Below are 6000 nucleotides of genomic sequence, written 5' to 3' on the forward strand. Positions count from 1 at the left end.
TCTCACAGGCTCAGACTAAGCCCATACAGTCTTTTTTTATTCATCCAGATAGTCATCCAGAAAGTGTGTTTTTATTTATTTTTTCTTAGTAATTAGTGTCATTATTGAATCAAAACTGACTAAATGAATCAGTCAGCAGACTGAAATTTATATCAAATAGAGTAAAACATAATACTGGGGGGCCCTGCTCCTCCCTTAAAAATGTCCAAATGACCAGCGCTGCAAAATAATGCAATTAAATTCAATTTAACCATAGTAAAGTTACTGCTCATAAATGAGGAAATTATGAATAAAAAACCCATTACAACGAAGAGATATTTGTAAAATTAGGCTACATTTGTTGCTCGGCTAGTCAGTTAAAGGGGGTCCTGGGTAATATTCTTTCTGGGGGCCCAAAATCCCTAGCTACACCCCTGGCTCTTAGACATGTGGTGCTGTTGTGCTTTTCTTTCATCATTTACCAGTGACATTACACAAGCTACGCCCACAGTTTTATAAAGTCCATGTTGTCCTCCTCTGCATCAGTAAGAGTCCATAATTATTTCTTCATCAGGTTATACTTTGCATTTATTTTTGAACATGTGCTTCATTATGCAAAATGATGCTTTAGAAAAGGCTCCTCTGTTCTCACAATTTATTAGACAATTGAATGTTTTTGCAGCACTCACTGTTACTCACAGAACGACTTTCACTGATCGTGACACACTCACATCTAATTCTACAAAATCCACAGCTCTGACGGGTCTGTGTTTCATGAAATCCTCATAATAACAGTTCAGGCAATGAAGGTCAACAAATAAAGAGGGAAAACTCACACAGTCAGTGATTCATGCGAGGGATTAGAGTCTGGAGACATGTGAAGTGGAAACAGGGTCACACTGAGCACACCTGGACTGAGTTTATCCAATCAGTGAATCATGCTGGGGTGGTTGTCCTCTAGAGGGCAGCAGAGAGAGCATTTACAACTGAGCAAACTATCAACCAAACTATCAGTTGATTAGTCTTCAGATATATTCTGTGTTGAAATCATGAAAAACAACCTGTGGACAGTTTTCCACAAAGAAGAACTTTTTATATCCCTTATGAATAATATGATGTCCTGTTCTTTTCCCTTTTTATTGAATTCAGTATGAGAAAGAGCAACAATACCACCCAACCCCCATAAAAGCATCTATAAAGGTGATTTAGTCCCCTTACCCAGGATAAAGAAAGTATTTCTGATAATGACTAAAAATGTGAGGAGGTTTGTAAGGATAGGAAAGACTACTTTATACATACAACAATTCAAAATGCTTTACTGCATAATAGACAGAAAACACCACCACCCCAATGACCTTATGTTGGTTAAATGATGTAAGGTTCCCTCTTGGATGACCCCATAGGAGGTTAATGTGGTAAAGCTCCCTCAAGGGTGCCCCAAAAGTGGATAAAATCTGACAAAGTTCCTTCTTTGGTGCTCTCAAAGCCGATAATATTTGACAAAGTGCCCCCTAGGATGTCCTCTACATTGATAATTCTGACAACATGCCCTCTTTGGTGGCCTCCAAGTTGGCAAAATTTGGTAAAGTCCCCTTCAAGGTGCCCTTTTATTGGAATAAAAACATAGTAAAATACCCTCCAGATGTCCAATAGTGGGAAAAATGCAATAAAGAACCATAAGATCCTTGTGCAAAGTTCTTTTTCACTGACATCCTGACTTGTGTATCTTTATGCAATAAATGTTGAAATCTTCATAATTCCCCTTCTGTTTTATTTCAGGGCTTTAGTAAACATAATAAATGTTTAATACTGGTGGCATAGAAGTCAAACTAGGTTCTTAATTTCCCAAAATCACTAAACTTCTCGGTGCTAGTAATTGAAGCCGGAGGTACACGCTGTGCATTCAAAAATGGGCTTTTCATGTTTTCAAATTTATCGCACTGTTTTCCTTTTACAGACTGTCCCAACTTTATAATTGAGGGAGTCAAAGTTGAACAGGCACAAGATATTTACAACCCAGAAAGTTCCCTTTAGAAAAAGCAGAAAAACTCTGATGATAAGACAGAATTATCCTCATGCATCAACACCTTCCTCTGACAAGTACATCAGGAACGGTTTACATCTTTATTCGTGCTGGCCTTATCTACCTGCAGCTTTACAGCAGGTCCCACATTTGTCTCAGAGGGATTTAAAAAAATATTCATCATGTTCTGTTTTATTCTGGGAGATCCTCTGTTTGGATACGGAAAAATATTTTTGCAGAAACTGAAAGTGTTTGGACTGAAGTTTGTGGATGATGGCGATAAAGAAGACTGAGCTCAAACCTGTTTCCATCTGTTTTTTTGTCTTTTTGTATCCAAGCTTTACCAGATTTAAATGGCATTTTGGTTTACTGCTTTATTTTCCCTTACTTTCCCTTTCCTCTACCTATAATACTTTGACTTCACTTACATTTGCTAATTATATATTTCCATGTAAGGTTCAGTCTAAATGTCTGCAAACAAGGAGTTTCAGTTGAGCATATCACCATACAATTTGCAAAATAACCACATGACCAGCATAGCTCATGCATTTGAATGATTCAGTCTATGTTGAACGGTTGTATTTATAGTAATAGATATCAGGTACACTGATGCATGTTTGTGTAGATAAATAAAAACAGCACAGGGAGTTAAGAAGGCAAGAAAATAGCATTACTTGCTGCCAACATCATCCACTGCAGACCTGGTCACTGTCCAGCTGTTGGACTGTAAAATTCTCTCAAACATCCTCTGAAGAAGGTTTTAAATGAGTGGTTTCAGGATAGTCTCCTCTTTTCTCTGTTTCCTCGATTCTCTCGTGAAAATGGAAGAGGCAGGGCATTCAGCACAACCTAGCAGGGGTGAACTCCAACAAAAAATAACCCTGAAAAGCTGATGGATTGGCCGGATTTTATGTCTGTCATCAGTTTCATTCTGTGTCCAGTCACTGGTTAATCAGTATTCCTGGCTACCATTACACCATGAAGTCAAAAAAACACTCCAAGCAACTCTGAACATCCCCTTGAGTTCAGTTAAATCCATCATCAGGAAACAGAAGGAATATGGCACATGTGTAAATCTGCCTAGATCACAAACTGAGTGACCGTGCAAGAAGGAGACTAGTGAGAGAGGCCACCGAGACACCTATGACTACTCTGGAGGAGTTACAAGCTTCAGCAGCTAAGATGGGAGAGACTCTACAGACAACAACTGCTGGCCGGGTTCTGTTGAAGAAAACTCAGATTAAATCTCTGCTAAGGTTCACAAAAAGTCATGTGGAAGAAAATTGTTTGGTTTGATGAAACCAAAATGGAGCTTTTCGGCCATCAGACAAGATGCTATGTTTGTACATCAGCACAAACACACCATCCTCAGTGTGAAGCCAGTGGTGGCAGCATCATGCTGTGGGGATGCTTCTGGGCAGACAGGCCTGTAAAGGGAGGGTAAATCTTATCCAATTTGCAAGAGAACTACAGCTTGGGAGAGGATTTATTTTTCAGTAAGACTTACCTAAAGCATACAGAGAAAGCTACACACAGATGGTGTAAAGACAGCAAAGTGAATGTGCAACCTCACGGAGACTGAGGAGCTTTGCAAAGAAGAATGGAGTGAAATTTCAGTGTCCAGATGTGCAAGCCTCAGTGATGTGATTGCAGCCAAAAGTGCATCTATGCATCATATTTTCATTTTATATTATTTTGTAGAAATGTTTTCACTTTGACATTAGAGAAGGTTTTTCTGTGATTCTTTTGTCAAAAAAGCCAAATTAGACCGACCACAACTGATTTATGACATCCTAAAAAGGGTTAAACATCCAGGGGGGTGAATATTTTTATAGGTGCTGTATGTTGTGTTTTGTGTAGCACATTTGGCTCTAGTGTGGATTGAGTAAAGGACTTGTTAGGGGAAATTTTACTAAAGAAGTGCTTGCAACTGCAGGAATTCTCCTGGTTCTTCAGATTAGCTGCTCTGCATTAATGCAGTGAAAATACAAACAAAGTCTATGTGCAGTGTCAGGTAATCCCCAGGATAAACTAACAGGGGAATCATGTTCTATATGGTTGGGTTGTGGATTTGGTTTTTGGTAACATCTCTGAGAGGGAGCTGGGACTCCATTCTAGCAAAGATCATGACTAAAATCCATACTGAACTTATAAAATCACTGTATGGCTTTATCAGTCTATCAGTATCATGTGGGTGTTACAACAATTTTAATACAACTGTCCTCTTTTTTTAAGATGGTGTGAAACTGCAGTGGAGAGTTGGTAAAACAAAGAGGGCATTTATTAGTAAAAAGACTGACGCAGGCAGAAGAGGCCTCATATTAACTCCTGCTGAACTTTCAAAGAGCATTTTCACACAGAAAGACGAGCGTGGATTCTGCTCTTACACTGGTAGAACATCCAGAAGGATCTTCGTCTGACAGTCTGGACCGGACCCAAAGACAGAGACCAATAACTCTTCCATATGTGAGTATTCTTGAAGTCAGAGTTGTAAAAATGTTAATCTAACTGCTGATTGTTTTAGTGTGATTGGATGTGTGAGTAAACAGGTGATTTTTTACAACCTATCATTTTCTGAAAGTTATTTTGCAAAGATGTAATTATGCATAAAATAGACGGGGGATAAATACAGCCATAAAAGCCACATGTTGTCAGTGAAGGTCACTGTGTTGGAAAATGATCATCTCATGCCGTGGGTCGGTGTTAGAGTGATTTTTTCAGGTCTCTGATAAACCGTCGTAAACGTGAGTCTGAGAACCAGAGGGAGCCGTTCCCATCCCACATATTCTGATGGGTGTTTGTTTATTTCTTGATTGGACCGCTAAAAGGATGACTTCCCTCTTCCTCAAAGCGTGACTTGGCAACAAAACAGGGAGCTCCGTGGAGCCTGGGGGCCAAAGATTATTAGAAGAGAAACGTGACTGTTTTTCAGTTATGGGTCATAAAGATAAGCTGATGACCCGGTCCAGCTTACAGTAAACGGTAAAATACTGTAAGATGGAGCCTCATAAGCTTGTAAATCAGTATTGCTGGTGTTTATCTGCTTTGTTTTGAACCTGACCTGGCAGACAGAGATAACAGCACGATCTCAAAAAGAGGTGACCAGACTAGAGACTCATGTATCATAAAATTAACACAAGGCTGTGACTAACTATGGCAGTAGACTGTGTCTAATAGGTGAATCGACCTCTGTGCTAAAAAGGAGACGTTAAAGAACATAAACACTGTACTGTTTCTACAGGCCTAAAGGTGACACTCACATTGGTCTTAAAAAGTTTCAGATTTGATGTTTCTGTGCAGAGAAACTGTAACAGTGACACTTTACAGCAGGGGTCATCAACTACATTTGTACCAGGGCCAGCTTTTTCCTAATCAGGCACTGTGGGGGGCCGAATTCTCAAATCAACCAAAAAAATGATCTAGTTGGGGTTTGGATGGCCTAGAGGTTTAAGGTGAGGCCCATGTATGCAGACGGCCTGGGTTTGAATCCCACCTGTGGCCTTTTGCCGCATGTGTCTCCCCACTCTCTCGTCTCTGTTTCCGACACTATCCACTGTCCTCCTCCATCAAATAAAGGCACAAAAAGCCCCAAAATAATTTTTGAAAAATGGTCTAGTTATATTTTCGTTTAAATTTTTTCTAAGGCTGTTAATATTAACGTGTTAACGCTTATGATTGATCTTGAAACCTTAACACTTCGATAAAAGTAATAACGTAGTTTAGTCATCTGATTAAGTTTGACCACAACTTACTCCCGTAGTCCTCCAGCACGGATGTTTACGTGCCTTGGGGTAAGAAATGAGAGGCGGCTCAGACACATTTTAGGTCTTTAGTTGTACAAACATAAAAATTGAATAAATAAAATAAAAAGTGAAGAGCCACTTGGGTCTAGCCCTTGAAAGGTGCCCATTATTGATAAAAAAAAAACTAAAACTAACATTAAAACTAATAAAAAACTAAACTACAACAAAGTATTTTTTTTTTTAAAGCTAAACTAA

The sequence above is a fragment of the Cheilinus undulatus genome, linkage group 11 (genome assembly GCF_018320785.1).
Source record: "Cheilinus undulatus linkage group 11, ASM1832078v1, whole genome shotgun sequence".
Lineage (NCBI taxonomy): Eukaryota > Metazoa > Chordata > Actinopteri > Labriformes > Labridae > Cheilinus > Cheilinus undulatus.